General features: G+C 39.6%; 1 long non-coding RNA gene across 1 annotated transcript in view; it reads right to left on the bottom strand.

Moving 5' to 3' along the window:
- Positions 1-15,590: 15,590 nt before the first annotated feature.
- The window catches only part of LOC114892104, a 331,941-nt gene continuing 330,701 nt past the window's right edge, over positions 15,591-16,830 (bottom strand). Inside the window, exon 4 of the long non-coding RNA XR_003792679.1 lies at positions 15,591-16,499. This is a non-coding gene — a long non-coding RNA (uncharacterized LOC114892104). The remainder of the gene's footprint in view (positions 16,500-16,830) is intronic.

Raw genomic sequence — 16,830 nt, 5'->3', positions numbered from 1 at the left:
GGCAAACCAGATATCATATGGTCATCCAACGACCTACCAAACTGAAGACAACATTGATTGGAGTCCAAACATATGTAGTGAATGATTTCTTGTTACATGATTTATTGTCACTCAGTACTTAGGGATTAGTAAAAAACAAATGGATAGAAAAACTGGAAATCTGAAGAAATTAAATCTACCGTAATGCTTTTGTTGACCTGTAATCTGAATTGGGTTCTAATAAATTTCTTTTTATCTGAGTCAGTCACACATTTCATTACCTAATTCTACTATTAATTTTACAATTTATAATGTCAGTCCTTATTTTCTTAACCTCTCAGCACCTTTAGCTTTTACTTTTCAAACTACTGAATTTCATCTATTTTCTAACACCAAATTCCTGCCTCTGCCCCACTCAGTTTCTCTCCTTCCCCTCTAGCCCCTATTATAGCCTCTTTTTCTTCCATCTGTTCCTTCTCTTCTCACATTTTATATTCCCCCTGGGAAGTTTGACTGGCTCTCCTAGCTTCAACTGCCATCTAGTTATAGGTGACTCTTAAATCTTCACCACCTGTCCAGATTGTACTCTCTTCCTGAGTTCCAAATCTGTGTAACTAACTGCTACTAGACTTCTCTACTTCAATGTCTCCCAAGGACCCCCAAGAATTAAATAACGTCAATACTTTCAAACCTGTACTCAACATCTCAACAATGCCCCCCAGTCTACTCCTCCTTCAGGGTCCTTTATCTCCATAAATGGCATCACCATTAAACCAGGAAGCCACGGTTCCTCCTTAACTCCTTTCTCTTTTACTCTACACATTCATTGGGTCACCAAGTCCTGGCAGTTCTAGCTCTCAAATGTCCTTTGCTCTCCATCCTCACTGTAACCAATCTGTAACCCATTGACTAAACTTGCACCATCTCCCAGCCCCTTAACTAGTCACTCTTCCTCCTGACCTGCCTCTCTCTCATCCCTTTTTATATTGCAGCAAGAGTAACTTCTAACAGTGCATATCTGATCAGTTTGCTTTTCTGCTTCAAACTGTTCCCTAGCTATTAATGCAGTTTGAACAACGTGACTTACATGTCCCTCCACCATCTGGCCCTGCCTACCTCTCCACACTCCTCTCATTCCTTTCCCTTCTGTACTCCAAACTGGTGTTTCCAAGACAGTCAGGCTCTCACTTGCTTCTGAGCTTTAACACATCCTATTGCCACTGCTGGGTCATTTCCTGCTTCATCTAGCTTATTCTTACTCATCCTAATCCTACCAGCTCAAATGTCATTTCCTCAAGGAGCCATTGTCTGATCCTGAAACTATATTAGCTTTCTTCCTATGTGCTCCTATAACATGTTTTCTTTGTATTAGGTTGAAGCACATGAAATTGCCTGTAACTTAGTAACAGTCAAATAAAAGCATTCATATAGTTGAAGACAATACTTGTATCTGCTAAACTGTAAATTCATTGAGAGTAGGAACCTGGCCTATCTCATACACCATCTTACACAGTTCCTGGCACAGGGTAAACACTCAGTGGATATTTGTTGAGTGAATGAATGAATGAACTAAATTTTCTAGAAATGGGTCATCATTTTAATTTACCTAATTTGAAGCTCTAACAATTTGCTTTTTATAACTAATAATTTTTTCTGTTGTACAAGTGCTTGCCCACTCTACTTAGTTTGATCAAATATTGAATAAACATCTTCTGAGTTTTTAGCACAGTACAATTATATGAACAGATACGCAGCATCTTGGTCTACAGAGCACAAATCTGAAGTAATTTTATAAAGGTCATCACCCTTCATAAGAGTGAAAGAAGGCAAAGAATCCAGGGAAAATTAGACTCAAAAACTCTTATATTCTCTAAAATTGTTTAACCCCTATAGGAAGCCTTATAGTGACACCTTCGAAAATGTGACTCCTGAGGATTTGAAAAGAAACTTAAGAGTTGGATACTTTCAGTAAGTATCATTCAAAAGGCCTATCACTTTGAATATCGGATAGCCTCTCAAAAGAAGAATATGGGCATGCTAGCACTTTGCTAATGCCCATTAACTATGACAGTCCTTAGTGAATTGCTGCATTAATGAGGAAGTCATTGCCTATAGAGTGTCTGCAAACAGAGGAGTGTATCTTCGCTTCAGTTCCTCTGACAAGTGTAGCTCAGCTTTAATTATTTATGATCACACACCACAGCATAGGAGCGCTCACGAATATTTTATATGAGTAATATAGTTTTAATAATAAGAGCCTTCACTCCATCTTGTTATTAAATCTTACAGAGGAGCAGGGTGAGAATTTAAGGTTTTTTTGTGGATTAGTAAACTGGGAATTAGCAGGATTCCCTAAGGTAGAGTTCTAAATAATACAATGAAAATAAATATCTACAAGTACAGTTCTTATTTTTTCAAGCTCTTTGACAGCCCTCAGAAGACCCTCAATGAGCCACAAGGAAAATGATAAGAAATGAAACAGCTAATGATAACAATAGTTATGATAATAATACTGCTTATATAACTCTTTATGGATATGTCTACACAAACATGTGAGATGGATGTTGAGACAATGTCTAAATAATTTAGAACAAACAGTTTACAAATGTGGGCAGAGGGAGGCTGGAAAGGAGAGAGTTCATTTGGTCAGAATCCGCCAGCTTAAACTGGTCAAACTTGCTGAATGATTTCTCACAGCTTCCCTTAAAAATTCCAACTCTATTATTTAAGCCTAATTCTGCACATAACTTACTTTTTTAACTATGACCAAGTCTTTTCCAATGATGGTGCTTTTGGTTCTACCACTTCCATGATCGTAGACCCACTGTCACTTATTCTTTCAATAATAGTTTATGGAGCAGCAATTTATAAAGCAGGTCCTCTAATGAGGACCAAGGAGAAGTTCATCCATAGAGTTGTCTAAGACAACATTAAGCTTTTAACCACGAAGCCCCTCTTCACCTCCAGTCTTCAGAAGACCTCTGCACCTCACACACAAACACACCAACAACCACTCTTATTTTGTTTTGCTTGTCATTTGCTTTCATCAGGAACATGGAGAAATATGAAGAGGTTTACAGGGTATTTTCAAAAGCGTGAAGTACAAGATGTGCTCCTCCCTTCTTCATCAATCCTCACACAGAGCCCTAATGACCTTGACCCTCAGAGTAACAATATTCCTCTGGGTTTCTCACCAAGCACCAGGCCTGAAGGCAGCCTCTTGGACTCACTCAGCTAAACAACGAGCATCTGAGAGCAGAGGGGCTTCTGTTACTCAACAACTAGAAAAGAATCCACTAGCCAAGGCTATGAGCATTCCACGCCCACGTGCTACTCACTAACCTTGAAGAATGAAAGGTGAACCAAAGACTCCACAGGGTAATAACATGGTGTGAAATGGCCATATTAAGTAATCTTTAGTAGCTAGTAAGAGTGGCCACTTTGAGCTGCCCAAATAAAAGAACAAATAACAATTCATCTTGGGCAGTAAAATGAATGGAAAATACAGAGTAGGAAAAAAGACATTGTAAATTACTAGATGTGCCAGACTGAGTTTTTCAGTTATATCAGAGTCTAGGCAGCCAAACTCAGACAAGAAAAAGGAGACAGGAAAGCTGATCTGAGAAAAATTCATTGCCTTCAGGATATATGCTCAGTCCTCACACTGCTCTCAAGCATAATATTTTGATAAATAATTTTATATTTTAAAAAGTGTTATTGTTTTCTTTTGCTGGAAAATTGTATGTGAAGGTCCTTGCCCTTGTGTTTAAGGGGTTTTAGGGCTTGAATCTTTGGTCTTTCTTATAACACCAATTATTCTCATTAATATCAACAATTTTTTAAATGGTTATACTCAGCCATTCAACAAATATTTATTGAGTGCCTATTATGAGTCAGGCCTTATTCTTAAGCATGATGTATGCAGCAGGGGCATAAGAGGCATGGTCCCTGTCCTAATGGAGCTCTCAGCCTGTGGGGGAGATAAATGATAAACAAATAAACACGTAGTAGCAATTTTTAAAATAACCTGGATTTTCTGAGACAGTATAATGGGGATTGGGGTAGGGAGCATCTAATTAAGGGAAAGACTTCCCTGAGGAAGTGACAGTTGATCTGAGACCTAAGGGATAAGGAGTTAGTAGGGGACGCATAATTAGGGCACATGCTAACTACCAATCATGCTGGCATTGGAATGGGCTTGGCATATGGAGAGAAATACCTGAGTGTACAAATGGAGGCTTACATTTTCAAAAAGCTGCTTTGTTTATGAAAATAAAATGAATGCTTGGTGATTTTCAGGCAAAAAAATACTGATGAGGTAGGAATAACTCATCAAACCTGAAGAGTCCGGTTTCTTGTCAAGGTCAAAAAATTCATGTCTAAGCAGTAAAAACCCTGCCTTCTTCTAGATATTTGTCTTATTTTCATATTCAATTTTAAAATTATATCTAAAGATCTCCAAAACTCTTTCTACAGCTTTCTTTAGTAGTCTATTCCAATACTGAACTACCCTCAATGTCAATAATGTTTCTCTGCAGCACATTTATTGAGTTTTTGTGTGTGTGTGTTTGTGTCTTCAATAAGACTGCATGTGTGTGCATTTACATAATAATATATTATCACCACTCTCTGCATAAAAGTCTTCAGTATAATTTTAAAGACTGTTAGCAAACTTTCCTTCTCTCTTCTCTAAGACATATTATATTACAGTTCATCACGAGTGTAAAAAGTTATTCTGGAGCATTTGCCCAGCTTCTGTACCAGTCTTTATTAGTAGAAAATCAACATTCAAAAAAAATATATAGAAGAGGACCTTCAAGATGGCGGAGTAATAAGTCATGGAGATCACCTTCCTCCCCACAAACACATCAGAAATACATCTACATGTGGAACAGCTCCTACAGAACACCTACTGAATGCCAGCAGAAGACTTCAGACTTCCCAAAAGGCAAGAAACTCCCCATGTACTTGGGTGGGGCAAAAGAAAAAAAAAAAATAGGGACAAAAAAATAGGGATGGGACCTGCACCTCTGGGAGGGAGCTTTGAAGGAGGAAAAGTTTCCACACACTAGGAAGCCCCTTCACTGGTGTAAATGGGGGGTGGGCGGGGGGAAGCTTCGGAGCCATGGAGGAGAGTGCAGCAACGGGGTGCAGAGGGCAAAGTGGAGAGATTCCTGCACAGAGGATCAGTGCCGACCAGCATTCACCAGCCTGAGAGACTTGTCTGCTCACCTGCCAGGGCGGGTGGGGGCTGAGAGCTGAGGCTCAGGCATCAGAGGTCAGATGCCAAGGAGAGGACTGGGGTTGGCTGTGTGAACACAGCCTGAAGGGGGCTAGTGCACCACAGCTAACCAGGAGGGAGTCTGGGGAAAAGTCTGGAACTGCCTAAGAGTCAAGAAACAATTGTTTTGGGGTGTGTGAGGAGAGGAGATTCAGAACACAGCCTAAATGAGCTGCAGAGATGGGCGTGAGCCGTGGCTATCAGCATGGACACCAGTGATGGCGGACACCAGTGATGGGCATGAGACGCTAAGGCTGCTGCTGCAGCCACCAAGAAGCCTGTGTGCAAGCACAAGTCACTATCCACACCTCCCCTCCTGGGAGCCTGTGCAGCCCGTCACTGCCAGGGTCCCGTGATCCAGGGACAACTTCCCCAGGAGAACACAGAGCACACCTCAGGCTGTTGCAAAACCATGCCAGCCTCTGCCGCCGCAGGCTCGCCCTGCATTCCGTACCCCTCCTTCCCCCAAGCCTGAGTGACCCAGAGCCCCCTAATCAGCCGTTCCTTTAACACCTTCCTGCCTGGGTGAAGAACAGATGCCAGAGGGTGACCTACACGCAGAGGCGGGGACAAATCCAAAGCTGAACCCCAGGAACTGTGCGAACAAAGAAGATAAAGGGAAATCTCTCCCAGCAGCCTCAGGAGCAGTGGATTAAATCTCCACAATCAACTTGGTGTACACTGCATCTGTGGATTACCTGAATAGACAATGAAGCAGCCCAAAATTGAGGTGGCATACTTTGGGGGCAACTGTAGACTTGGGGTTTGCTGTATGCGACTGACTACCTTCTGATTTTTATGTTTATCTTAGTATAGTTTATAGCACTAGCTATAATTGGTGGGTTTGTTTATGGGTTTGGTTGCTCTCTTCTTTCTTTTTAATTACTTTTTAAATTTTTTTACTTTAATAAATATTTTTTATTTTAATACCTTTATTTTTTTTAATTTTTCTGTCTTTCTTTCTCCCTTTTCTTCTGAGCCGTGTGGCTGACAGGGTCTTGGTGCTGCAGCCGGGTGTCAGGCTTGAACCTCTGAGGTGGGAGACCTGAGTTCACGACATTGGACCACCAGAGACCTCCCAGCCCTATGTAATACCCATCGGTGAGAGCTCTCCCAGGGATCTCCATCTCAACAGTAAGACCCAGCTCCACTCAACAAGCAGCAAGCTCCAGTGCTGGACACCCCATGCCAAACAACTAGCAAGAAAGGAACACAACCCCACCCACTAGCAGAGAGGCTGCCTAAAATCAAAATAAGTTCACAGACACCGCAAAACACATCACCAGATGCGGTCCTGCCCACCAGAAGGAAAAGATCAAGCCTCATCCACCAGAACACAGGCACCAGTCCCCTCCACCAGGAAGCCTACACTAAACAAACCTTACCCACTGGGGGCATACACCAAAAACAGTGGGAACTACAAACCTGCAGCCTGTGAACAGGAGACCCAAAACACAGTAAGTTAAGCAAAATGAGAAGACACAGAAATATGTAGCAGATGAAGGAGCAAAGTAAAAACCCACCAGACCAAACAAATGAAAAGGAAATAGGCAGTCTACCTGAACAAGAATTCAGAATAATGACAGTAAAGATGATCTAAAATCTTGGAAATAGAATGGAGACAATACAAGAAACATTTAACAAGGACCTCGAAGAACTAAAGAGCAAACAAACAATGATGAACAACACAATAAATGAAATTAAAAATTCGTAGAAGGACTCAATAGCAGAATAACTTAGGTAGAAGAACAGATAAGTGACCTGGAAGACAAAACAGTGGAAATAAACGCCGCAGAGCAGAATAAAGAAAAAAAATGAAAAGAATTGAGGACAGTCTCAGAGACCTCTGGGACAACATTAAATGAACCACCGTTCAACTTATAGGGGTCCCAGAAGAAGAAGAGAAAAAGAAAAGGACTGAGAAAATATTTGAAGAGATTATAGTTGAAAACTTCCCTAATATAGGAAAGGAGATAAGTCAGTCAAGTCCAGGAAGGCAGAGAGTCCCACACAGGATAAATCCAAGGAAAAACATGCCAAGACACACATTAATAAAACTATCAAAAGTTAAATACAAAGAAAAAATATTAAACACAGAAGAGAAAAGCAACAAATAACATACAAGGGAATCCGCATAAGGTTAACAGCTGATCTTTCAGCAGAAACTCTGCAAGCCAGGAGGGAGTGGCAGGACATATTTAAAGTGGTGAAAGGGAAAAACCTACAACCAAGATTACTCTACCCAGCAAGGCTCTCATTCAGATTCAACGGAGAAATTAAAACCTTTAGAGACAAGTAAAAGCTAATAGAATTTAGCACCACTAAACCAGCTTTACAACAAATGCTAAAGGAACTTCTCTAGGCAGGAATCACAAGAGAAGGAAAAGACCTACAAAACAAACCCAAAACAATTAAGAAAATGGTAATAGGAACATACATATCGATAACTACCTTAAATGTAAATAGATTAAATGCTCCAACCAAATGACACTGACTGGCTGAATGGATACAAAAACAAGACCCTTATATATACTGTCTACAAGAGACGCACTTCAGACCTAGGGACACATACGAACTGAAAGTGAGGAGATGGAAAAAGATATTCCATGCCAGTGGAAATCAAAAGAAAGCTGGAATAGCCATTCTTGTATCAGACAGAATAGACTTTAAAATAAAGACTATTATAAGAGACAAAGAAGGACACTACATAATGATCAAGGGATCAATCCAAGAGGAAGATACAACAATTGTAAAAATTTATGAACCCAACCTAGGAGCACCTCAGTACATAAGGCAAATGCGAACAGCCATAAAAGAGGAAATCGACAGTAATACAAAAATAGAAGGAGACTTTAACACCCCACTTTCACCAACAGAAAGATATTCGAAAATGAAAATAAATAAGGAAACACAGGCCTTAAATAACACATTAAACAAGACAGACTTAACTGATATTTATAGGACATTCCATCCAAAAACAACAGAATACACTTTCTTCTCAAGTGCTCATGGAACATTCTCCAGGGCAGATCATATCTTAGGTCACAAATCAAGCCTTGATAAATTTAAGAAAATTGAAAATGTATAAAGTATCTTTTCTGACCACAATGCTGTGAGACTAGATATCAATTACAGGAAGAAAACTATAAAAAATACAAACAAATGGAGGCTAAACAATACACTACTAAATAACCAAGAGATCACTGAAGAAATCAGAGAGGAAATCAAAACATACCTAGAAATAAATGACAATGAAATAGTGACAACCCAAAAGCTATGGGATGCAGCAAAAGCAGTTCTAAGAGGGAAGTTTATAGCAATACAATCCTACCTCAAGAAACTAGAAACATCTCAAATAAACAACCTAACCTTACACCTAAAGCAATTAGAGAAAGAAGAACAAAAATACCCCAAAGTTAGCAGAAGGAAAGAAATCAAAAAACTCAGATCAGAAATATATGAAAAAGAAATGAAAGAAACAATAGCAAAGATCAATAAAACTAAAAACTGGTTCTTCGAGAAGATAAACAAAATTGATAAACCATTAGCCAGACTCATCAAGAAAAAAAGGGAGAAGGCTCAAATCAACAGAATTAGAAAAGAAAAAGGAGAAGTAACAAGTGACACTGCAGAAATACTTAAGATCATGAGAGATTACTACAAGCAACTCTATGCCAATAAAACGGACAACCTGGAAGAAATGGACAAATTCTTAGAAAAGCACAAGCTTCCAAGACTGAACCAGGAAAAAACAGAAAATATAAACAGAACAATAACAAGCATTGAAATTGAAACTGTGATTAAAAATCTTCCAACAAACAAAAACCCAGGACCAGATGGCTTCACAGGTGAATTCTATCACACATTTAGAGAAGAGCTAACACCTATCCTTCTCAGACTCTTCCAAAATACAGCAGAGGGAGGAACACTCCCAAACTCATTCTAGGAGGCCACCATCACCCTGATACTAAAACCAAACAAAGGTGGCACAAAAAAAGAAAACTACAGGCCAATATCACTGACAAACATAGATGCAAACATCCCCAACAAAATACTAGCAAACAGAATCCAACAGCACATTAAAAGGATCATACACCATGATAAAATGGGGTTTATCCCAGGAATTCAAGGATTCTTCAATATAAGCTAATCAATCAATGTGATTCACCATATTAACAAACGGAAAGAGAAAGACCATATGATCATCTCAATAGATGCAGAAAAAGCTTTTGACAAAATTCAACACCCATTTATGATAAAAACCCTCCAGAAAGTAGGCACAGAGGGAATTTACCTCAACATAATAAAGGCCATATATAACAAACCCACAGCCAACATCGTTCTCAATGGTGAAAAACTGAAACCATTTTCACTAAGATCAGGAACAAGACAAGGTTGCCCACTCTCACCACTATTATTCAACATAGTTTTGGAAGTTTTAGCCACAGCAATCAGAGAAGAAAAAGAAATAAAAGGAATCCAAATTGGAAAAGATGAACTAAAACTGTCACTGTTTGCAGATGACATGACACTATCCATAGAGAAGCCTAAAGATGCTACCAGAAAACTATTAGAGCTAATCAGTGACCCTGGTAAAGTAGCAAGATACAAAATTAATGCACAGAAATCTTCTGCATTTCTATACACTAATGATGAAAAATCTGAAGGAGAAATTAAGGAAACCCTCCCATTTACCATTGCAACAAAAAGAATAAAATATCTAGGAATAAACCTACCTAAGGAGACAAAACACCAGTATGCAGAAAATTATAAGACACAGAGGAAAGAAATTAAAGATGATACAAATAGATGGAGAGATATACCATGTTCTTGGATTGGAAGAATCAACATTGTGAAAATGACTCTGCTACCCAAAGCAATCTACAGATTCAATGCAATCCCTATCAAACTACCAATGGCATTTTTCACAGAACTAGAACAAAAAATTTCACAGTTTGTATGGAAACACAAAAAACCCCCGAATAGCCAAAACAATCTTGAGAACGAAAAATGGAGCTAGAGGAATCAGGCTCCCTGACTTCAGACTATACTACAAAGCTACAGTAATCAAGAAGGTATGGTACTGGCACAAAAACAGAAATATAGATAAATGGAACAGGATAGAAAGCCCAGAGATAAACCCATGCACATATGGTCACCTTATCTTTAATAAAGGAGGCAAGAATATACAATGGAGAAAAGACAGCCTCTTCAATAAGTGGTGCTGGGAAAAGTGGACAGCTACATGTAAAAGAATGAAATTGGAACACTCCCTAACACCATACACAAAAACAAACCCAAAATGTAACCTAATGACCTAAATTTAAGGCCAGACACTATAAAACTCTTAGAGGAAAACATAGGCAGAACACTCTATGACATATATCACAGAAAGACCCTTTTTGACCCACCTCCTAGAGAAATGGAAATAAAAACAAAAATAAACAAATGGTACCTAATGAAACTTAAAAGCTTTGGCACAGCAAAGGAAACCATAAACAAGACGAAAAGAAAACCCTCAGAATGGGAGAAAATATTTGCACATGAAGCAACTGACAAAGGATTAATCTCCAAAATTTACAAGCAGCTCATGCAGCTCAATAACAAAAAAACAAACAACCCAATCCAAAAATGGGCAGAAGACCTAAATAGACATTACTCCAAAGAAGATATACGGATTGCCAACAAACACATGAAAGAATGCTCAACATCAATAATCATTAGAGAAATGTAAATCAAAATTACAATGAGATATCATCTCACACCAGTCAGAATGGCCATAATCAAAAAATCTAGAAACAATAAATGCTGGAGAGGGTGTGGAGAAAAGGGAACACTCTTGCATTGCTGGTGGGAATGTGAATTGGTACATCCACTATGGAGAACAGTATGGAGGTTCCTTAAAAAACTACAAATAGAACTACCATATGACCCAGCAATCCCACTACTGGGCATATACCCTGAGAAAACCATAATTCAAAAAGAGTTATGTACCAAAATGTTCATTGCAGCTCTATTTACGATAGCCAGGACATGGAAGCAACCTACGTGTCCATCATCGGATGAATGGATAAAGAAGATGTGGCACATATATACAATGGAATATTACTCAGCCATAAGAAGAAACAAAATTGAGCTATTTGTAGTGAGGTGGATGGACCTAGAGTCTGTCATACAGAGTGAAGTCAGTCAGAAAGAGAAAGACAAATACCGTATGGTAACACAAATATATGGAATCTAAGAAAAAAAAATGTCATGAAGAACCTAGGGGTAAGACGGGAATAAAGACACAAACCTACTAGAGAATGGACTTGAGGATATGGGGAGGGGGAAGGGTAAGCTGGGACACAGTGAGAGAGTGGCATGGACATATATACACTACCAAACATAAAATAGACAGCTAGTGGGAAGCAGTCGCATAGCATAGGGAGATCAGCTCAGTGCTCTGTGACCACCTAAAGGGATGGGATAGGGAGAGTAGGAGGGAGGGAGACGCAAAGGGAAGAGATATGGGAACATACGGATATGTATAACTGATTCACTTTGTTATAAAGCAGAAACTAACACACCATTGTAAAGCAATTATACTCCAATAAAGATTTTTTTTTTAAATGGGAGAAAATATTTTCAAACGAAGCAACTGACAAAGGATTAATCTCCAAAATATACAAGCAGCTCATGCAGCTCAATATCAAAAAAACAAACGAACCAATCCAAAAATGGGCAGAAGAGTTAAATAGACATTTCTTCAAAGACGATATACAGATTGCCAACAAATACATAAAAGGATGCTCAACATCACTAATCATTAGAGAAATACAAATCAAACTACAATGAGGTATCACCTCCACTGGTCAGAATGGCCATCATCAAAAAGTCTACAAACAATAAATGCTGGAGAGGGTGTGGAGAAAAGGGAACCCTCGTGCACTGTTGGTAGGAGTGTAAATTGATACAGCCACTACGGAGAACAGTATGGAGGTTCCTTAAGAAACTAAAAATAGAACTACCCTACGACCCAGCAATTCCACCTCTGGGCATATACCTGGAGAAAACCGTAATTCAAAAAGAGTCATGTACCACAATGTTCATTTCAGCACTATTTACAATAGCCAGGACATGGAAGTAACCTAAGTGTCCATCAACAGATGAATGGATAAAGAAGATGTGGCACATATATACAATGGAATATTACTCAGTCATAAAAAGAAACAAAATTGAGTTATTTGTATTGAGGTGGATGGACCTAGAGTCTGTCATACACAGTGAAGTAAGTCAGAAAGAGAAAGACAAATACCGTATGCTAACACATACATTTGGAATCTAAAAAAATAATGGTTCTGATGAACCCAGGGGCAGGACAGGAATAAATACGCAGACATAAAGAATAGACTTGAGGACACGGGGAGGGGGAAGGGTAAGCTGGGACAAAGTGAGAGAGTGGCATGGACATATATACACTACCAAATGTAAAATAGATAGCTTGTGGGAAGCAGCCACATAGCACAGGAAGATCAGCTCGGTGCTTTGTGACCACCTAGAGGGATGGGATAGGGAGGGTGGGAGGGAGATGCAAGAGGGAGGGGATATGGGGATATATGTATACATATAGCTGATTCACTTTCTTATATAGCAGAAAGTAACACAACATTGTAAAGCAATTATATTCCAATAAAGATGCTAAAAAAGAAAACAAAAAAAAGTACCAAAAAAAAATATATATATACACACACACACACACACGTATATAAATATATGACATAGGACCAAGAAATAAGACAATGAGATTTGTAGTAAACAATAAGTTCACGTTTTGACCTGTAAAATGGGCACGAACCAACTGCCGTCTACAAAATATATCTGTAGCAAAGCCATCTAGCACGACCAATCATTACTGTTTCTCTATTCACAACCTTGATCATTTCCCGAGGCTATTCTCTCTTTCTGTATTCTTTTTTTTTGCCATTTCTGGCCTAATGCCACACTTGCATTAGCAGTGTTACACATTTATGTTACTAGCCTAAATCTTTCCTCCTTCTTGTGAATTACCACCACATGCTCTCAACAATAGCATACTCCTCCTAGATTTATTCATTATCCCTTCAAAGTCTCTCTCATTTAAAACCATATTCTTTACCTGAAAAACAGTAAATAGAGCAGAGACGTTCCTGAAATACAACATTGCTTTGATATAATTGTATAATAGTGTATATATACTGTGTTGGTAATTTTTCTGTATTTATGTGCCTGTTCAATTTCCACCTTTGTTTCTCCATCTCCATTACCATATCCATGCAACACGCTTATAAAAAGCTGTCAAAACAACACAACATATAAACTCAGAGCAGGTTCAATGAACTGTTTCAGCTGGTTTTTCTTCTCATTTCCTCCACTCGCTTCAGGAATCCTTGGGCTTCGACAGTGGGAATTGCAAAACCCTCAGGGCAGGTCCCTTTGTGGCTCATTCTGCATCTTATTTAGTGCTGGTATCCAGAGGCTATAAGAAATTCTGAACGGGCTGGTGCAACAGCTCAGGTGACTCGCAACATCATTCAGATTTGTCGATATTCTCCCTAACTTCGCCAAAATAAGGGATCAGTCATCAAGGACTAACGTGGCAGGGAGAGCAGTTCAGCTACACCAAGGTTCAGCCCCAAGAATCGCATGTGGATAACTTAAGGAGACCAAATTTGGGGCTTAGTGAACTACTCTCCATTCTCTACTCATAATAAAGAAAAGGCTTCAAGTGCAGAAGGGTGGATTCAAGTTAGACACAAATCCTTTGAGAACATCGTAAATACTGGAATATATGTTACCAAAGAAAACAGAAGAATATATTTTCCCTAGTGGATGTTTGTTTCTTTCTTTAAGTACATTTTCTCCAACATCTGGACTTACCGACAGATGGTCCCATTCAAACCCAGAGAAACAGACTTGACGACCTGTGATGTGTACCTGGCTTGTCAGGTCTCTCTTTAAATGTCAAGTCCACAGGGAGGCCTTTCCCTCCCACCTATCCTAATCAGATTTCCCCTCTTCGTCTTTCTCTTATTCCCCTGCTATTTTCCTTTCCATCTCTTACAACAACTAGTAATTGTATTTTATTTACTTGTTTTTTTCTTCGTAGAGCCAGTTGTTAAATATTTGCCAGCACACCACTGCTCCTAACTGTTCTCCCTGCTTCTCCCGCTCCCCATGTCACCGCCAAATCAATGCTTTAAAAACTTGAATCCGGTCAAGCCATTGCTCTGCTCAAAAATCTCCCGTGGCTTTCCACTTCACTCAGTTAAAAATAAATAAAATTCTTACCATAGCTAGAAACTCCCATGCGATCTGCCAAGCCTTACTCTCCCCCTGTATTTTTCTGATCTCACCTTCTGACCCCACGGCTCATGGGGCTTCAACCACACTGCCTACCTGCTGTTCCTCAACACATGGAAGCAAGCTCCTGCCTCAGGGTCATTGTATTTGCTTCTCTCTGCCTGGAAAACTGTCCCCCAGATAGAAGCGAGGCTCCCTCTGTCACTGCATGCACTTCGTTCTCTTCCATTCCTGTCCCCAGACCAGAGTGACCTCTGACTATTCTGTGCAAAATCGTGTCCAACACCCAGCCCTTCTGCACTCCCTTTTACCTGCTTTATATTTTTCTATAGCAGGTACCGTTGGTTTCCATATTGTGTATTGATCAGCATTTTGGTGTTCACTTCTCAGATCCACTCCCCACTTCTCCTCCCTTCTGCAAATTACATTTGCTTGGTTCCCATTGCCAACTGGCTGCCAGCAAAGTTTGGCCAATGAGAGGCACTTGCTGAAGCTTGGAGGGAAGAAAGAAGTGAGAGGCCAGGATATTTCCCCCTCTGTCTCTTCCTGCTTTCAGGTGGCATTGACAGCAGTGACCCAGCCTCCCCCAGGGCTTCAGCCCCCACCCAGATAACTTCTCCCTCAGCTCTTCCAAGAACATCTTTGTTTCTGGGCTCTGGGGACACTACTTCTCCCTGTTATCCCCCAGTCGTAGAGATGATGCAGCTAATCTTGGGGTTGAAGCCCAGTTGCCTCTAAGGTTTTTCAATGCTTCCAAATATTTGAAACTTACTTCTCAGATTAAACTCCCTGTTTTGAAACACCTGGAGTGGGTTCTGTTTCCTAAATAGACCTTGCGGTACACCCGTCTATCTCCTCTACCGAGAAGGCTGGTAACTAGTCGCTCTTCTCCACCAGGAACACTCTTCTGCCCACTTTTTACTTGTCCTGCTGGGTCCTCCTTAAATGTCACTTCCTTAGAGAGACCTTTCCCTCCCACCCATTTAGATGTCCCCTCTTTGTCCTCTTATCTTGTTTTCATTTTCCATTTCTCACAACAACTTGTAGCTATACAGTAATTTACTTGTTTATTTGTGTAATGCCTCGCTCTACCACTCAACTAGATATAATAAGGATCCCGTCTCTCTATTTAACACTCTTTCCCCAGCTCCAGAGTCTGGCCCATAGTAGATCTATAAATATTTTATGCATTAAGTAATGAATGAATTTAGACTAGACCCTTTATAGTAACCATCATAATACTTTGAACTTAATTAGTACTCAATAAATGTTTATAAAGTTGATTGGCATGTATGGCTTTCTCTGAAAAATTCACCAATACATCCAGTATACCAAGGTTTTCCATAAATCCTGGAAGATGTATCTCTCATGGTATTTTCCATGCACACTACACATTTTTTTTTTTTTTTTGGCCACGCTGCGTGGTATGTGGGATCTTAGTTCCCCAACAAGGGATCAAACCCGTGCCCCTTGCGTTGGAAGCGTGGAGTCTTAACCACTGGACCGCGAGGGAAGTCCCCCACGTATACATTTTTTACACGTTACCTTCAAAGACTCTTCATTCCCGCAAGCAACATGAAAGTGGATAAAGCAAGCATATCCATATGATCTAAGCATTCTCACATGCCTAGTGTCAAAAATGAAGAGAGAGCCCAAACAGGAACTATGTACAGAGGATGATATTTACAAGGTTCTTCCTCTCAGGGTTTTGTTGTTGTTTTTTGCCTGTGTTTTCTCTTTTTTTTGGTAATTTCATGTCTTTTTCTCTAAAGTGAACCCAGCTATTGAAGGGTAAGAGCAAATTTGTGCCTGTCATTTTCCTTTTTGTTTTAAATACTTACCGGGTTTGGGTTATGTTATGGATTTTCCACGTAGGCTTAAATTGGTCTTTGCAATGCTCTGTTCTCTGTTCTTGTTTCTAAAGTAAAGAGAAAGCCTCAAATGAACACTGGGAAGTCTACCATGCATCATTTTTTTTAAGTTTCCAATTTCTATTGGCTCCTTTATTCTCCATACTTCTCTGTCCTCTCTTTTGTTTAAAATCTCATTTAGCATTCTCTTGAGGGAGAACATGAGATTACAATCTAACGATTGTAATGAGAATGGGTTAAGTTGGTTCTGTTTCCCATTTTCATTACAGTCTTGGTGGCAAGAATAATGTAACAGAATTTTTAATGCCTCATATACTACATGAACATTTTCCCGTGAGCTCCTGCTCCTTTTCTGCGGACAGCACTGTTGCTATGTGC

This window comes from Monodon monoceros, unplaced genomic scaffold, assembly GCF_005190385.1.
Source record: "Monodon monoceros isolate NGI ecotype Baffin Bay Population unplaced genomic scaffold, NGI_Narwhal_1 Super_Scaffold_1, whole genome shotgun sequence".
Taxonomy (NCBI): domain Eukaryota; kingdom Metazoa; phylum Chordata; class Mammalia; order Artiodactyla; family Monodontidae; genus Monodon; species Monodon monoceros.
Note: the sequence above shows the minus strand (reverse complement) of the source record. Positions and strands in the feature narration are given on the sequence as shown.